This window comes from Vipera ursinii (assembly GCF_947247035.1).
Source record: "Vipera ursinii genome assembly, chromosome: 2".
Classification (NCBI taxonomy): Eukaryota; Metazoa; Chordata; class Lepidosauria; order Squamata; family Viperidae; genus Vipera; species Vipera ursinii.
In genome coordinates, this window is record NC_139513.1 from 141,285,535 (window position 1) to 141,305,030 (window position 19,496).

The window sequence follows — 19,496 nt, forward strand, 5'->3', positions numbered from 1 at the left end:
TACTTGGTCAAAAAAGCTGTCTTTTATTTACTATGGTCTTCAGAAGTGAGAAGTTATGTTCTCTTGGGAATGTATTTAAGATTTTCTTTTTCACTGTCTTATTATTTAGGAATGTTTAAATAAACATTCACTTCAACTTATATTACTGTAGTTTAAAAGGAGAAAGTCAAGGAAAAATGTTGTTTTGCTGTCTGGATCCTCTCTATTTGTCCTCCAACACTTGCATGAAGAAAAGCAGAAAAGCCACCATAGTGCCGCACCGGTTCCATCTTCTGACAAAGGTTGTGCATAGTTTTGAAGGGGACCAGCAGTTCAACAGTGTTTCAATTAATTCTAGCAGGCTCTGTGTGTGTGTGTGTGTGTGTGAGAGAGAGACACACAGAGAGAGAGAGACAAAGAGAGAAATAGTGAGGTTGATAGCCACTCAATGAGTTTTATGATTGCATTTAAAATCTCTGCCCATCTCTTTTGGGGTCACAGAGTTAACTTAACTTTGGGTTCATTTTCTCTGGTCTCAATGATTTTAATGTGACCAGCCACAAGATTTTGTTTTGCTTTCTCTTGTGTTAATAGAATTATACATTCAGCTTTTTGACACTCTGAAAGTCAGCTCGGCATTTTGACCAGTCAGGTATATACTTTGGGGTCAAAGCTTACATTTAAATTATGTAAATTGGGCCTAAATGAATGGATAGATACAATGGTGGGATTCAAATATCTGAACAACTGGTTCTCTGCGTGGATGCCGCTTCCAGAAGTTCATTCTGGCCTGGGCCTCCGAGGCCCAGAAGAGACTTCTGGAAGTGGCGTCCATGTACTTCTGATGGTCCATTCTGGGCCTTGCAAAAAAAGGCCTAGGGCTTCAGCTGAAGTCAACAAAAAAATAGCTACTGATTCTGCTGAATCCCACCACTGGATAGATACCAGGCTTTCACTATTAGGCTATGGTAGTGGTGGGAATCAAATATGTGAACAACTGGTTCTCTGTGTGGATGCCGTTTCCGGAAGTCCCTTCTGGGCCTGGGAAACAAAACATTAGCTACTGGTTCTGCTGACCTGTTGTGAACTGGCTGAATCCCACCACTGGGCTGTGGTCTAAACGTTAACTGTTGTTGAGAAAAAAAGAGTGATAAAGCTGTGAAACCAGCTTCTCTCTCCATGGCTGCCTGTTGCTAAAGCATTGTATTTCTTTCTTCTAGCCTGTTTCTACTACTTTTGCTGACTCACATATCAGCTTCCTCAAATCCCAATGCAATGAAGTCTGGCCTCTTAAAAAGTGTCCTTCTCAGGAAGAGCTGAGCTTGTCAGGTAGCTATGCTAATCTCCCTGTCATCCAGTAACAGGAAGGAAAATATACCAATTTCTAAAGGTTATCCAAGAAGAGATCAAGTTCTGTCAATCTGCTTTGACTAGTTTGGCTCTGCATCAAAGCCCTTGAGGAAAGGGCCTTTTGCAGAAAGAAACATCAACCCTCCTGCCATCTCACAAAACCAGAGTAACTCAGAGTAACCTATAATAGTCATTCGAGGTAAGTGTCATGGTACTGACAGATGAAACTCTTCAAAAGAACTTTGAGGCATTGTTTACCTTAAACCAGGCATGTCAAACTGCTGGCCCGTGGGCCAGACACGTCATCCTGAAACCACGCCCACCCGATTGCCGGCAATGGGGAAAAAGTCACAATAGGTAGCGCGACGTCACGTGATGTCGCGAGTTTGACGTGCCTGCCTTAAAGGATCTTTATTCAAGGAGCAGAATATTGGCACTTACATAATCGAAGCCAAAAACTGAATTCCCCTCCCCTGGGTACATAGTATCAAAGTACAATTCCCTCCTCCAATTAACAGTCATAAATCACATCCCCCAATTAGCATGAAGCATGGGCTTCCTTTCCAGCTCTCCAGCAGACCACTTCTTTATCAGCTCTGAGTTCAATAACCTTGATTCTCATGCTATGATTCAGCATTGTTATGTCTAGCTCAGGGGTAGGCAACCTCGGCTCTTTTATGACTCATGGACTTCAAATCCCAGAATTCCTGAGCCAGCACAGCTCAGCTTGGAAAACTCTCTTTCCCCTCAGCATGGCTGGCTCAGGAATTCTGGGAGTTGAAGTCCATGAGTCATAAAAGAGCCGAGGTTGCCTACCCTTGGTCTAGCTGGACTCTCATTCACATCCCCCCCTCCCAGCATCATCTAACTCTAAAAGCGAAAGGGGAAAAAATGGCTACATTTCCATATGTTGTCAATGCAAAAATGTTAGCAGCGTTGACAGTAAGTGGAACAGAGCATTCTTATTTTAAACTATTTTATTTTTGTCTTTCTTTTTAACTTAAGAATAGGCCGTCTTTGTTACTGGTTCAACATCAATCAATCAGAATAGAGCTGGAAGGGACCTTGGAGGTTTTGTATCCAACCCTCTGCTCAAGCAGGAGACTCTATACCATTTCAGACAGGTGGCTATCCGATTTCTTCTTAAAAACCTCCAGTGATGAAGCACCCACAACTTCTGATAGCAAGCTGTTCCACTGGTTAATTGCCCTCATTGTTAGTAAGCTCCTCTTTAATTCCAGTTTGCTTCTCTCCTTGATTAGTTTCCATCCATTGTTTCTTGTCTTGCCTTCTGATGTTTTGTGGCAACCTCTTAAATACTGAAATACTGCTATCATGTCTGCCCCAGTCCTTCTTTTTCCTGGTCCATGGATCAATACCGGGCCGTGGCATGCCAGCAACCAGTCCACACAAACAAGCAAAACCCCATTCGCGAGATGCAGGCAGCACACAAAACTACACACCCTCCGGTCCTTGGAAAAACCTCTCTTCACGGAACTGGTCCCTGGTGCCCAAAAGTTTGGGGACCTCTGCTCTAGACTATCCAAACCCAAATCCTGCAACCATTCTTCATGTTTTAGTCTCCAGACCTTTAATCATCTTAATTGCTCTTCTTTGCACTTTTTCCAAAGTCTCAACATCTTTTTTGTAAAGTGGTGACCTAAACTGGATGCAGTATTCCAGGTGTGGCCTTACTAAGGCTTTATAAAGTGGTACTAGTACTTCACATGATTTTGATTCTATGCCTCTGTTTATACAACCAAGGACTGTATTAGCTTTTTTGGCTGCTGCCATATACTTCTGGCTTATATTTAATCCTCTAAATTAGCCATCCTCTAGGACTGCAAGGCCCTCTCACAGTTACTCTTTATGAGTCAGGTTTCGCCTAATCTGTACTTTGGTTTTTCCTACATAGGTGTAAAACCTTGCTTTTCTCCACATTACATTTCATTTTATTGGATAGAGCCCATTGTTCAAGTCAGTCTTTTTGGATCCTAAGGTTATCTTCTGGGGTTTTGACTATGCCTGCCAGCTTAGATACTTTGCTGGACAAAGCTGATCTGCTATCCTTTCCCCATTCCTGGTAACACTGCCTTAAAAGTTAAGGTAATAGTAGAGGTTTCACTGTCCTCTCGTGTCAGGCTCTAGGGTGTGGTGCTGATCTCTGTTTCTTGGCTGAGGGAACCAACATTATCTGAAGACATTTTCCATGGTCATGTGGCCAGCATGGCTATATGTCAAAGATGCACGGAACACTGTTACCTTCCCATCACTGGTATCTATGTATCTACTCACATTTGCATGCTTTCAAACTGCTAGGTGAGTAGGAGCTGAAGCAAGTAATGGAAGCTCATTCCATCATGCAGTACTTAGGCCTCAAACCAGGGTTGCCAGCTTCCTGACAATCTCAACATCTTTAAATACTGGGCCATTGCACCCCTGCCTTAAAAAAGAATGGGGGGAATTGTTCCGAAAATGTATTTTGGTGAAATCTATGAAGGTTCAGCTGAAACTCCACTGGGTTACTATTCTAGAAAGAATCCAACACCGTGAATATTTTGATTTGCCAGTAGAGAGAAGTCGATTGTTTCCAATTACAACCTGAGTGCATTTTGGGGAGGAATTGAATTTAAAGTTGCTTATTTGGTCTCAAATTTAATTGTGCCATGCTCTCTTTGTATCGTGAATCTCTAATTCAAATTGAAACAGGGCTGTTTGTGCAGGCCTGTCTTTGCCCACCCAATTGAGAGGATCACGGTGAGGCACAGAATTCCACAGAATTCCACAGATATTTTTGACATATCTAGAGCTTTGTCTTCTATGCAGAAATGTTGGAAAGTATGCTTGACAAAGTGGCTCATCAAAAGCCCAGTCCTCCTTCCCCTTTTCTGCACAGAAAATCAATAAAGTGCACTTTGTTGCGGAGTTTGTCAGTGCTGAAGGACATTTTACTTAAAGTTTACCAAGTCTTTTCTTATTTCTCAGGGTTCCAAAGAATCCTGATTCACAACTAAGCTTTGTCTACACTAAAGCAAGCAAGCAAGCAAGCAAACAAACAAAAATAAGCTCTCTTTTCAGGACCAAAGAAGCATCTCTTAGATTTTACACATTCCTAACACACATATGAAGATGCCAATGCACAGCCTGATAGCAACATTTCAATTCTCAATACTTTTGAATGGAATAACGTGCATTTAGCATGTATCGCGTAAGATCCAGGTTGGGTGTGAAATATTTATGCACTCAGCCTAACAATGTCTCATGGTTTAGAGGCACCCAAATTGATTTTTCTTTTAATTAGACTACATTTTGGCTCTGCAGAGGGTCATTACATTTGTCAGAAGCAGAAGGCTCCTAGAATGGATAGAAAGTATTAGATCAGCCTCATTTGTCAGCTCAAGGAGAGCTGAGGGGCCAAGGATTGGCTTTAGTTATAGCACATATTTAGACACCAAGATCAGCTCTATTTTCTCCCTCAAAGTGGCAGATTCACACAACAAATTTGTGGCACTCAGGAAATTCCAATCTCCATCCCTTCTGCAGTCACAGAACTGCAATTTGGGCACTCAGCAACAGTCCACATTTTATGGCCTATAGTCACATGACCATGATTTATAGCATTTTTTAAAACCAAAAACAGGCATTTACTTCCAGTATTCAGCAAAAACCATCCCATAGCAAACAATGACTGCCAGCTTCACTTTAATAACTGCTGAGTTGGTTTAATGGCTGTCACAAAAAAAGGATAAAATTGGGTCCAGTCATGTGGTGACCTGCTTTATGACTGTCACGATGTACAACCATAATTGCTGGACTCAATTACAATCATAACTCAGTGATTACCCATATTTTATTTTGATTATAACTACGATGGCCATCAAGAGGAAAGCTGGACTATAGGAGGACCCCACGTTCTCTCTCTTTTTTCCTTTTTCTGGGCATTTGGCGGGAAAAAAAGGTGGCTGGAATGAGGTTACTTGTCAGTTTTACTTCACCACATGTTCTGTTCTCCTTTATTTAATTTCTTCTCATTCCATATAAGGATGAAACCTGAGCAGTTTAGTTTAGAAAATGTACCTGAAGAAACTGTCACAAAAATATATTGGCCAAATGTCAATAGGCAGGGTTGTTCCCAGTTTGGAGAAAAATATGTTGGGTGGGCTTCCCATAGTATTAAAGAGGAGCCTATAGTGGTGGTGGTGGTGGTGAGGGAGAGAGATGGCACCTTTAATTTTGCACCCAATTATTGGCTAAATAACCAGGAATTCCAGCCAGGCTTTTAAGAAGTGAACATTCAGAACTTCTGGGGTGGATGGTTTTATTAGCTTGAACTGAATGAAGCGCTCACACATCCTAGGAGAAGTGGGGTGGAAGCTATTTGGAGTGAGAATATTGCTTGATCTATTTTTTTTAAAAAGTGCATTGGCCTAATTTGCCCTTCTTGAACTAATATTTGGATTGGAACATCTTTGCTCTGAAGTGTGCACTTCTCCAAGTTTTCCGATGCCATTCTCAGTTCAAGAAAGTGTAGAAGTGTCTGCATTGACAAAGTTGCTTTTAAAGTATATACAACAGCACGGGTAATCATATACAATGGTAGAAAACAAAATAATGCAACTGTTTAAAGAGTTTACAGGTGCAGAAATTGGACAGAACCAATTTATGGGCTTGTGGCAGGCTAAGCAAGGGGTCTTCTTATTAACTCCACTCCCAAAATATTTTGAAAACCGGGGCTTAGATCAGGATATCAATTAGAAGAGACATTTCATTCATTCTGCTCTGTTATGCTTTCTGATGTTTTGCATTATAGGGTTTTAAAATGCTTCTGAAACCACTTTCTCTTCCATTAACACAAGATATTAGAACCTCTGTGCCTTTTAAAGTAAAAGGTTTCCAGCAGTTTTGTTTTATTCTGCTTTTTTTTTAAAAAAAATGTAAATGCATTGAACTGTGTATTACTTTTAAATATAAATAATTTTAATTCACGGTAAATTGTTTTTAATGAGTGCTCACTTTTGGGACTGGTGAAAAGCAAGACAGGATTTTATAATTAAATGGGTAATCTTATTTTAATTTTTATACCTTGTGTGTTGTTAGCGTTTTAATTGCCCTGTACACCGCCCCGAGTCCTTGGAGAGGGGCGGTATATAAATCTAATAAAAATAAAAATATAAATAAATAAATAAATGTCATTTAGATTTTTCAAACAGGAGAAATACATTCCTTTGGGCTTTGAGATGTGTCCCAATTTGAATCTTTACCACCACCATATAAAATAGGTGAGCTTGATGAAGGGCGACTTTTTTCAAAGCCATCAAGGAGACTTTATGGTGGGAACATCACAAGAAATCACTTTTCAATTAGAAACCACACATTTTTCTGTCACCATCACCTCCCGTCATGGCTGCCACCCCCTCCTCACTTCTCCCATGTTCTGCTCCCGTCTTTCTTATCCAAAGAGCTAATTGCCAAAAACAGCATCTCATACATTTTACATTGGCAGCGATTTGGCAAATCCCACTGGGATGCAAATGTATTCATGAATTCATGCAAGGGCACATACCTGACAAGTCAGTCTATGGATTATTTTGAACTATTCAACCAGGCTTTTTTAATAAATAAATAAATAAATAAATAAATAAATAAATAAATAAATAAATAGCAAAAACAATGCTGAGTTGCAGGCTTCACCCTACCGTAAAAAGTTGAATCGGAAAAGCAAAGTACAGAGATTGCAATAATTCTGTGTGGAAAGAAACTTAGAATTAACAGGGTAGTTCAGAATTTATTCATAGTAGGCATTTTTTTCCCCCAGAAAAGACTAAACATGCCAGAAAACAGGTTAAGTAAGTAAGTATAACATTCTCTTCTCACCCTTATAGCAAAAGCAATAGCACTTAGACTTAAACACTGCTTCAGAGTGCTTTGCAGCCCTCTCTAAGCGGTTTACAGAGTCAGCCTATGGCCCCCAACAATCTGGGTCCTCATTTTACCAACCTCGGAAGGATGGAAGACTGAGTCAACCTTGAGCCAGTCAGAATCGAACTGCTGTCAGTTGCCAGAATGAGCCTGCAGTACTGCATCCTAACCACTGCACCACCAGGGCTTTTTATCAGTGTTCTTTGTCTTCCTCAATCTTCGGTCCTCTACCACAGGGCTTTTCAACCTTTTTCACAGATTGTACCACTTTTAGGACATGACAATGTTCGAGTACCACCAGTGCTAAGCAAGGTGTCAAAAACTTGATGACTAAAAAAACGGGGGGGGGAATTTGGGGCTTTACTGGTTAGATTCATTTGTTGTTATGGAAATGGCTAGTTTATAATATTATGGAAAAGTAAAAAGTTTAAGTTCAATGTTAATACTTCCTTCTACTGCAACAGAGGAAGTCAGAAGTCAATGTGTTTTTTCCCCCCTTCTCTCCCTCACTTTTTTCTTTTTCTCTCACCCTTTGCTCGCAAAAGCCTCTTGCTCACTCTTTCACTCACTCACACATTGCTCACAAAGGCCACTCCATCGCTCTCTCACTCACCGTTTCACTAACAAAAGCCTCTTCTCTTCTCTCCTTTTCTCCATGTGTTTTCTTCCTCTCCTTCTCCTGCCCAAACCTGTTCCTTTTATAGATCCTCCTCCTTTTCTCTTACGGTGTGCCAGAAGCTCCAATCGGCATGCAGCCGCACGCGCAGATCCTGGTGCTTCTGCTGAGCCCTGAAGCTCCAGCAGATCTCCTCCAGGCCTTTGTGGTGCTGCTTTAGCTCATTCCCTCCCTCACTACACTCGGCTAGTGGGTCGCATACCACCTGCCAGGTGCTAAAGTACCACTGGTTGAAAAGCCCTGCTCTACCACACCTGGGAATTTCAGAGTTTTGCACAATATCTTTCACACAGAGCTCTCTTCTGGACAAAGAGTTCCGATGCTGTTCCTGGGATCTGTTGAAGCCACTCTTCCAACTTAGGACACCCAGCCACAAGTGTTCCTATCACCACTGGGACCACTTTGGCCTTTATTTTCCTCGTCCTCTCTAGTTTCTCATTCAGGCCTTGGTACTTCTCCCGCTTCACATAGTTCTACTTCTTGTGACACTTGACACTGCTATATCTATCACCACCACCCAGTTCAGGTCCTTGTCTACTACCACAATGTCTAATTGATTAGCCATCTAGATCTGGAAGTCCCAAGGATCTTAGCTCTCTTACTCTCCATGACCTTCTATGGGATCTTCTATCTGGATTTGGGAAGGTCTAGCGCCCATATACTATGCAAACACTCCTTTTCCACCAGGCTGACCTGGACTGACAGGCATTTTAATTAATTATACGGTATTTAGAATTTTTAATTTATTTTTTAGTTTTTAATTTTAATTTATTGCACAGATGATTTTAATTTTATTTTTATCTTGATTTCTGTAGTTATTATATGTTTTGTTGTTAGCCGCCCTGAGTCCTTCGGGAGATAGGGCGGGATATAAATCCCATCAATAAATAAATAAATAAATAAATAAATGTTCCTGTACACAATGCCAGTTACTTGGTTGTGCCATTCAGGGTATGGTGCTCCTGCCTGCATCTTATACACTGCCACTATGAACTGGACTGTCTCTGAGGCCTCTCTGCATAATCTGCACCTTGGATCCTGTCTAATGTGGTGGACCCCTGCTTCCATGGATCTGGTACTTAATGTCTGTTGTGCTGCTATGATCAGTGCCTCAGTGCTGTCTTTTAGTCCAGCCCTTTCCAGCCACTGGTAGGATTTCCCAATGTTTGCCACCTCAGCTATCTATCCATGATACATACCGTGCAGGGTGCCATCTTGACATAGCACTTCTGCTTGATCTTCCTCCCTTGTCTGCTGCTGCCTCAGGTATTCTCTTAGCAGATTATCTTTGGGTGTTGTCTTACTGATGTACTTCTGCATGCTCTGGGCTTCATCCAGGGAGGGAGAGGGAGAGAGAGAGAGAGAGAGCTCCCAAGTTTTAGAATTTGGAAAACTTTGTACAAACATACGTGTGATGAAGGTGTGGCTAAGATTTGAGTTCACAGGTTACTTCTCTCCTCCATTTCTTTGCTTTTGCTAGATGCGACAGCAGTAACAGTTAGGGATTTGTAAATTCATTGAAAAAACTTCTTTGGAATACATGGCCCTATATATGAAGCACCTCTTTTAGTAACATTAAAATAGGATCTTTTTCCAAATCAAGTGGTAGCTTTCAAAGCTGCTCCCACCTGTCTCCATAAGCCCTGTTCCCAGTGAAGGGAATGTGGAAATAGGAGTAACTTCTAAGCAGCCACACACATCTAAAGAAAGACACTGCTACTTTTGCAATTCAAAAAAGTGCTTTGTTCAAGTATGTGCTTCCTTCCACCACATTTCTTCTGATAGAGTTACGCAATTCTAGGAGAACCAGTTTGGCAGAGTGGTTTAGGCAACAGGACAGAACCAGGAAGTCCATGAGTTCTAATTTCCCCCTTTCGACACAAAGTCAGTTGGTGACCTTGGGCCAATCACTCTCTCGCAGCCCTAAGAAGCTGGCAAGGGCAAACCAGTTTCCTCGAAGGCACCAGGAAAAATAAATCATCAGACCTCTGATGGAGAAATCTGGATGGCCACTAAATGGCAGCAAAGTGATGCAGAAAATGCTAATGTATTTCTGCCATCTAGTGGCTATTTGTGTTTTTGCATCCCAGTCTGGTAACCTTCGTAACTGCTATACAGGTAGTCCTCGATTTACGACCACAACTGAGCCTAAAATTTCCATTGCTAAGCAAGACAGTTGTTAAGTGAGTTACTGCAGTTATTAAATTAGTAACACGGTTGTTAAGTGGATGGCTTCCCCATTGACTTGGCTTGTCAGAAGGTGGCAAAAGGGGATCACGTGATCCCTGGACACGGCAACCATGACAAACACATGCCAGTTATCAAGCATCTGAATTTGGATCACATGACCATGGGGATGCTGCAATGGTCGTAAGCGTGAGAAACGGTCATAAGTCACCCTTTTTCAGTGCTGTTGTAACATTGAACAGTCCCTAAATAAATGGTTGTAAGCCAAGAACAGCCTGTATTGATAGCCTTTAATATTTTGCCAGAGAAAAAAAACTGGCATCCGTAAGAGAAAAAAAAATAGCTGAAACAAACACAGAGAAACCAAAATGGAGACAATCTGAAGGCGATTCTGCACAGTAGAAAAAGGAAGAGAAATAACAGGCATTAAGAAACATTTAGCTACGTAAGGGGAACCTTGTGCTACAAAGACAAATGTTCACCTACCTGCTTTTATTAGTTCTCTTCTCCTACCATCAAGCTATCAATTCCTCACCGGTCATGTTGCAGACTACAAATATCTGCACTGAGTAGAAAACAGGAATTAATTACCATGCAGGACAGATCACAAGGTGGTCCAAGCTGCAGTCTAAAAGTCAATTCTCAGTTAAGCAGGATGTAGTCAAAAACAGAGCCGTGCCAAAAAATATGATGTGGTTATTTTATGCGTTGGAAGATTTTAACAGACCCACGTTCTTCTCTCCTTTTCTCCTGTGGAAGGGCTGTGCTTGACTAAGCCGCTGTGGGCAGAAGTGGCTGCCCTTTTAAGGGATCAATTCCCAAGTAGCCAGCTGAGAGATGCAATTAAAAATGCACAAGGAGCATTCATTCAAGCTTTCTTTTATGGACAGAGGGATGGCACTTGCTTTGATGACAGATAAAGATTTGTTTGATCTGCTGAACTCCACACACATTATCTGCCATCAAATCAATATCAACACCTAGTGATCACATAGATTTTTCTCAATGGTGATCTGTCCTTGTCTTTCAAATTTTCCAATGGTGTACTCATTGCCATTGTAACTGAGCCCATCCACCTTGCTGCTAGCCAGCCTCTTCTTCTCTGCATCCTTCCGCCATTTCCAGCATTAGAGCCTTTTCCAAGAGCTGGGTCCTTGTATAATGTGTCCAAATGATGATGCAGTTATTGGTTTGCTTGGCTATCCATGATATTCTCAGGAATCTTCTCTCTCTCTCTCTCTCTCTCTCTCTCTCTCTCTCTCTCTCTCTCTCTCTCTCTCTCTCTCTCTCTCTCTCTCTCTTAATGGCTTTTGCTTAGTGGTGGGATTCAAATATGTGAACAACCGGTTCTCTGTGTGGATGCCGCTTCTGGAAGTCCATTCTGGGCCTGGGCCACAAAAAATTAGCTACCGGTTCCGCCAAATTGGTGCGAACCGGCTGAATCCCACCACGGCTTTTGCTACATTTTTCTGTAGTATCAGGGAGGTGTATTACATTCTGTGGGCCATGATCTAATTTATTTCAGGAAACTGCTGTGTTGCAGTCTAGTACAACTGATTCCCACCTCTTTTTTCTCTTAGAATACCCTCTGCTGCATTTATATGCATAAGATATATTCCTGCCCAGGAACTTTGCAGAAGTTTGTTGTTTAACCAAAGAAGACTTTAATTCTGACTCTGAGACTTGATTTTGTAAAAAAAAAAAAGAGAGAGAGAGAGAGAGAGAGAGAGAGAGAGAGAGAGAGATATTGCACTATTTATGCAATTGGATGCATAATTAGTGCAATGCAGGACCTTTCTCCATTGTTGAGTTTCTGCCTACCTGGTCTGCAGAAAACTACCTGCTTGAAATTTGCTGTCCCCATTATCTTATCTCTACAAAGTCTGTTCCAAGACACATGCTAATATTTTTCTGTTTATGTCTATGCAGGTAAAGTATTGCAGGTAAACTCCTTCAAAATTACTATCCTCCCTCTTCTGCACATCATCCACAAGCAAGAAAAACATCCACTGATCTCAGCACTGCATCATGAATGAGGTGGGGTGCCTCTAGGTCAGGGGTCTTCAAACTTGGCCCTGTTATGACTTGTAGACTTCAACTCCCAGAATTCCTCAGCCAGCATGCCTGGCTGAGGAATTCTGGGAGTTGAAGTCCACAAGTCATAACAGGGCCATGTTTAAAGACTCCTACTCTAGGTTTACCCATGTAGCACCTTATAAGGCTACCTTAAGGAGTCTAGGAAGCAGGCCTATTCCATGGCAGCCCCCGCCCTATGGAAAGCTTTTTTTCTTGAAGTTCAGCCGGTGTCTGCCCTCCTAGTCTTCTGTAAAGCTTTGAAAATCTGTTTTCTCCCTAAAACAGATTTAGGGGTAGTGGGATAGTGTGAGGTGGATGAGAAGATTTAATGTGGGACTGTATGTTAATGCTTAACTTCAATGCCAAGTTTTTAATGTTTTAATTGATAAATTAATTGTATTGTTTTTATTGATTGTTTTAATTGTTGTTGGGGAGCCATCCAGAGTTTGATATAAGTTTGATATAAGATGGGCAGGTAAATAATTGTTTTTAAACAAACTGCAGGACACTTTCCATTCTCTCTAGGCACATTCCTGTGGCATTCCTTCTTCCAACCCAATCTGTCCAAAAACACATTAGAATACATTATTGGTGGAATTTAGGGTTCCCCCCTCCTCCTCCTCTTCCTCCTCCTCTTTAAAGATGGGCAGCAAATGCAGAATTCCACATTTCTCCATGCTTTGTTTGAAAGCTGCAGTCCAGTAATACCATTTTAGTCATGTGTTAAATTGTTAAGGTCTATATAATTAATTATAGAATTCGTGGTGGCTCAGTGGGTTAGGACGCTGAGCTTGTCGATCAGAAGGTCAGCAGTTTGGTGGGTCGAATCCTGAGTGCCGTGTAGCAGAGTGAGCGCCTGTTACTCATCCCAGCTTCTGCCAACCTAGCAGTTCGAAAGCACATAAAAATGCAAGTAGAAAATAGGGAAGGTGGGAAGGTAACAGCATTCCGTGCACCCTTGGTGTCTAGTCATACCGGCCATTGACCATGGAGACGTCCTCGGACAAGCACTGGCTCTTCGGCTTTGAAACAGAGATGAGCACCGGCCCCTAGAGTTGGAAACGACTAGCACACATGTGTGGGGGAACCTTTACCTTTATAGAATTAAAATAATTACATACTGCCAGCTGAGCAATCTAGCATTCTTAGATTTGTCTAGAAGGAAGGAACATGCCTCCATCAGTTTGAGGCAGTTATTGTCCACTGTTCTGATCCCACCCACAAGAGGTCACCTAATTTTGTTATCATAGGTCATTGGAAGGGAAGCCTCATGGCAAATACAGTAAGCCGTTCCTCCCTGCCCCTATGGATTTTGAGGCAGCTGAATTAGCTGGACCTTGCCTGTGTTGCACATAGAAAAGGAGGAGCTCAGTTCACGTATGAGTCCATTGGGAGGAGATGTTGCCTTTGTGGGTGAGTTAGAGTGTAAGAGAGAAGAAGAATAGACAATGCTGCAGGCATAGCTTCTGAAAAGAACTCAATAAAGTAAAAGATGCCCAAGACAAACCTGACTTGGTGAATGCATAGGACATTGCCAGCATGTAGTGGGTGACTGAAAGTACAGCCAACTTCTTTCTTCAAACTGAACAGAGAGGAACAGCCCAACAGGAATGTTACCTTCTACAACAGCTCCAACAGACAGTTCCTCCTCCCAACCAAATGTGAGAGATACTGCCACCCCTGCAAAGTCCTAGCATCTGACTCAGGCCAGAGGCAAGGTACACCTGCCTGAAAAACCTAGAAAATGCTAGCTAAGCAATTCAAACCTGGGATGGCTAAAGCATAATAGGGTCTGAAGCAGAGTTGGTCTGTTTAGAGGATGACCAAGGCAGAGGCTAGCTAAGCCTTGATAATAGACAGACTGGGCAAAAAGAAAAAAGAGGAGAGGAAAAAAGCATGTTTATGGAAACTCAAGAAACCCATGGATAGATGGATGAATATTTAAAAGAATAGAATAAGATTCATAGGAAGTAAGATGTAGAAATGGATAAACCCATTGAAGTGTATAAAAATTAGGTACATGGTACACCCATAGAAACCTATAAAAATAAACCCATTAAAAAACTACTATAGCATAAGAGGTATGGTTAAAAATAGATTTAGAAATAGATCTAAACATAAACCAAATTTAGAAAATAAGCAGCCACCTTCAATGTTGTTTGAAAAGAGTAATTTTCAAATTTCTATTGCTATGCAAGAAATATTCATCTGCCATGAAGAGAGATAAAACTTCACTTTGTCTATTGTCTGTTCCATTTCCCCCAAAGGAGCCTATCATGTAGTTGATGAAGCGTAACAAATTTTATAGCCCTTGTGGTTGCCATTACACGCTGTCAGCTTAAGAGGAAAACCACAGCTTTAACTCCGTTTCAGTTAAATACAACTTCAGCCTGTTTCACTCATAGGCGATTGGGATGAGAAGAAAATGTCAGAATTCAATTTTGCTTCTATGTGCTGGCCTACAGCCCCTATAAACCTATTGATTCTTACTGCACAAGATGTAGAGATAGTTAGCAATTCAACTTCTGCACTTCTATCTGCTTTCCTGGTCTAAAAAAGCTGCCTTGCATACTTCTGTATGACTAACCCTGTGGGTTAGACTTGAATTTTCAAGGTTGTCATCACTATCTGTCACTCAGTTCAGTCCTCACCTGTTCACCCTCTTCCTAACAGAGGAGAGCACATCACTGTAGAAACTCTTAAGTATCTCAGGGTTTCCTATGTTGTCCCTTAAATAATGTTTGTTTTAAGTTTCTTTCATGTGAGAAAAGTTATACGTCTTTACATTGCAGAAGACATCATGTGAACTCAGCAGAATAAAGGGATAGCCTGGCATGTTGATGCCTCGATTGGGTACAATTGTGGAGAAGCTTCTAAAAACAGGTTGAGGAAGAAGCCAATGTCCCCTGCAAATTTAGTTCCTTGGCCTTAAATCAACCTTGCCTTGCACGATCACTTCTTTTGATAGAAATGTTTTCTGTTACCTGTAAATCATACTCATGCACTTCCATTATGAAGCCATTGTAAAGAATATTTTTTATGATAAAGGCAAGGCCAGAGTTGGATTTTATGCAGACTTTATACCAACAGTTAACTCATGGTTAGTTGAAATGTGAGTGACCACCAAATTGTGCCATTCATATTTGATGGTGTTCATTGCCAACTTCTAAAATGGAATCTGCTGAGAGGGAATAATCATTCCCACCCCTCCAACCCCACTGAAAAGTGAGAAAAATGGACACTCCCTGATCTGCCTATCACTCTCTAGTTCAGTATGGGACTTCCCCATAAAATCTATGAAATATGAAATACAGTCTATCCTGGACTGGCTAATCTAGCAGTTCCCAACCTATGTGGCTTGGCAGCCCAGTGGGGGAGGAGAGGGGAATAAGCCCAGACGAGCCAGCACACATGCATGTGCACAGCTCAACTTGCATGTGTGATGGGCCAGGACACATGCACATGCACGTGAAACTCGACTTGAGCAAGTTGAGCTGCGGGCATGTGTGCCGGCCTGCTGCTTGCACAAATTGAGCTGCACACGCCTGTGCCAGCCTGCTGCTCGCACGGCCTAGTTCCAAATAGTCCATGGCCCAGTAGTGGTCCTTGGTGCTTTCTGAGCTTGGTTGTTTTCTTGCAGACATTTCAGTACCCAACTAGATAACATCATCGGTGCTAGAAAGGAGTGGGAATTTGCTGTCTGTTTATATACTAGTGGCGTGCCCTGTCAGTGTTGGTGGGAATGTTCTTGGTGTTTCCTTGATTAGGCTGTTGTTTACTGTTTGTCTGAGTTGGTAATTCTTTGGGGTATTGTTTACTACTTGATTGCTGATCCAGTATTAATCTTGGTGCTAATTGTGCTTATCTGGATGCTGAAAGCTGGTGAGGTGTTTTGATCTTTTTCTTTTTTAGTTTTTTGGTTGTCTCTTTTGAATGGTATGTAGATGTTATCTCTACTTGCCTCTGGATGGCTGATTTGTCTGAATGCCAGGCTTCTAGGAATTCTTAGCATGTTTGGACTTACCTTGATATAGGATGCTCACCTTTTCCCAACTGTGAAACTATGATGAAGCCTGCCTATGTGATGTGCAGTTAAGGAGGTTTCATCATGTCTTCTGACTGTTAGTTGGTGTTCATGGATGCGCTCTGCTAGTTTTCTGCCTGTTTGTCTTAGCCAGTGGTTATTACAATCCTTACACTGTATGCTTTTAATGACTCTAGGGACAGATTTCACCATAGTTTCTGTGGCTTCCCAGACAACCTAGTTTGGTCATGAATTGTCTGCAATAAAACAACCAAGCTCAAAGTGCACCAAGGTTCAATCTTGAGTTACAAATATTCCCTTCTAATTCTACAGCATTTGAAGCACTTGTTGCCAAACCTGCTTTGCTGTAATCTTCTCCCTTTCCAGGACTGTTGTTGCTGTTGTTGTTAGTTGCGAAGTCGTGTCCAACCCATCGCGACCCTATGGACAACGTTCCTCTAGGCCTTCCTGTCCTCTACCATCTTCTGGAGTCCATTTAAGCTCACACCTGCTGCTTCAGTGACTCCATCCAGCCACCTCATTCTCTGTCGTCCCCTTCTTCTCTTGCCCTCAAACTTTCCCAGCATTAGGCTCTTCTCCAGTGAGTCCTTCCTTCTCATTAGGTGACCAAAGTATTTGAGTTTCAACTTACAGGACTACCCAAAGCAAATTGTTTCACCCTGGTGTGTAGCAGAGACTGTTCTGATATTTTTCTGAGAAATGTGTGGGGCCTGAATATATTGCATTAGCCAGATTCCTCTTCCTTCCAGAGTGGCATTGAAGCAGATGAAATTCTCTGCATTAGCAAACCATTACAGCCTGGCCTATAATAGAGTATATTTTCTTTGGCAGGAGTAGGCGTTCACCTTATTATTCAATCAAGTTTATTTTTAAACAGAGGGAAACTATTTTGTGAATTGGTATTTGCAGTCTGTTAACATTTGCATGTAATTGACAGGCAAATGTGAGGCTGTCGAAAGCAAAATAATCATTTAGTCAAGCCGTATCCTTAAAACGCTTCCCTGCCACTGGGATTTAATGTGAATAGCAAAGCTTTGAATATGCTGCCTGAAGTGTCCCTTTCAGGGACTTGTTCAGCAGCACTGTAGACAAAACAAAGCAAAGTTGAAGCACTATTTTGTTTTTGTTTTTCCCTCATGGATGGTGCCACTGTACCTTCTGCAAAGTATTCTTGGCGGAGGAGTAAAAAAAGCTTGACAGAAAAACTGAGTAGTTAATGTGAAAAAAATGCTTTCTTAGACCTCTGGGCTCTTGGTTTACATCAGGGGTCTTCAAACTTGGCCCTTTTATGACTTGTGGACTTCAACTCCCAGAATTCTTCAGCCAGTGTGGCTGAGGAATTCTGGGAGTTGAAGTCCACAAGTCATAAAAGGGCCAAGTTTGAAGACCCCTGGTTTACATAATACAGGTAGACCTCGACTTACGACCACAATTGGATGCAACATTTCTGTTGCTGAGCAAGACAGTTGTTAAGTGAGTTTTGCCCCATTTTACGACCTTTCTTGACACAATTGTTAAGTGAATCCCTGCAGTTGTTAAGTTACTAACCCAGTTGTTAAATAATTCTGGCTTCCCCACTGATTTCACTTGTTAGAAAATTTCAGAAGGTGATCCCAGGACACTGCAGAAGTCATAAATATGAGTCGTTGACAAGGGTCTGAATATTGATCACATGGCCATGGGGTTGCTGCAACAGTCATAAGTGTGAAAAACGGTCATAAGTCAGTTTGTTTCAGAGTCATTGTAACTTTGCACGTTCACTAAACAAACTGTTGCAAGTCGAGGCTACCTCGGATCACTAACTAGGCATATCCTCTACATATGTTTTCCGCTGCTGGGTAGCCATGAATGAACCCTTGATATAGGCCACTTCTAAATTATTGCTCACAAAATGGCCAAGATGATTTCACAAAATCACCAGGGGTTAAGCTCAACTAAAAGGATTTCACCTTTTTAAAAACAGGGTTTATTACCTGCATATACTTAAAAACTGTCCCTCTTTATTTGGAATCCATAAGGAGGCTACACAATTCCTGACAACTGGATTCTTCAGTTCTCTTCAGGCCTTAGGTTTGCACTGTATGATTATCCTGTGTGTAGCCTGATTCCTCTTAAGTCAGCCCTGATCTTATGGGGTCCCAATGTATTTATAGCAGGGTTTATTAAGCTGTGATACTTCTAGCTCTCTCCTTATTTAACTGAAAGTCAGTCTCACTAAAGGCAGTGAGATTTAATTTGGTGTAAGCATCTCCAGCATTAATCCGCAGGCCTTTTTGATGCAACCCAACAGAAACCATACCTGTTTTCCTTAGCATAACTTCCTTCTCTGATGCCTTCCCTTTTGTAACAAAATCTTATGAATATCTGAAGGACCCTGTATAGTTAAATGCAGAGCTCCTGAAACAGTAGATAAAGATGGCTCCAAACCTTTAGCTCACGTCTAAGGTCTGCCCAGGAGATGTGATTTGATAGTTCAGATGAATAAAGCGTCTCCCAGTCCAGTCCATTTCCTGGACTGATATGTACCATTTCTGCAGCAAATGTTGTAGGCAACAAACACAGCAGCTGGCAGTCCCTTCCTTGACAAAATCTTCAAAGTTAACTGTTAGGAGTCCCACAAAATCAGCATGGTTGTCTAAACCCAAAAAGGTTCTGAGTCAGATGGAAGGTTGCTTACTTTATACCTTCTTCAGCCCTTAGGCTTTCATATATTTTATTGTACACTTCTCTGAGGGAGACGGAAGGCTCAAAATTATGAAAAATAAATAAATAAATCATCTTGGATGTGGATTACTGCCATCTGCTCTGTACGGGCCTGCTCTTGAAGATCACCCAGCACTTGCAAAGAGGCCATGTCATACTTTGTGACACTGATTTCTATCCCTTTTCACCTGCCTGCTTGTATTTTGCAGCATCACAAGACGAGACCACCTTCGTTCCGATTTAATGCGGCCTTCGCTTTCTCCGGTTTTTATTGTCAAACAATCTTGTTGCAAATGTTGTATGCCACCCAGAGTCCCCAATGTGTGAGTTGGGAAGCTATATAAATGTGTTCAATCAATCAATCTCGTATTATTCCATCCTTCAGTTCCTTTTATTTGTTATTTCATACCATGTACCATCTGCATCTCTAATATTCTAAGCTGTACTGTTCCATATAGCACAATCATTATTGGATGGGCCTAGAAATATTACCCTGTCCTGCCCATCATGGCTTTGGTCTATTGAAGCTTTCACATGAAGCTTTGCATAAGACAGGGAAGA

The 19,496-nt window shown here is 41.6% G+C and overlaps 1 protein-coding gene and 1 long non-coding RNA gene across 2 annotated transcripts in view; one reads left to right on the forward strand and one right to left on the reverse strand.

The window, feature by feature from the left end:
• LOC310635064 overlaps positions 1-7,918 on the reverse strand; it is a 49,108-nt gene extending 41,190 nt beyond the window's left edge. Inside the window, exon 1 of the long non-coding RNA XR_014491325.1 lies at positions 7,862-7,918. This is a non-coding gene — a long non-coding RNA (uncharacterized lncRNA). The remainder of the gene's footprint in view (positions 1-7,861) is intronic.
• Positions 1-19,496, forward strand: part of LOC310634895 (uncharacterized protein) — a gene marked incomplete at its 3' end in the record, with an annotated part of 488,822 nt that overhangs the window by 60,177 nt on the left and 409,149 nt on the right. The gene's annotated exons all lie outside the window — the stretch shown is intronic.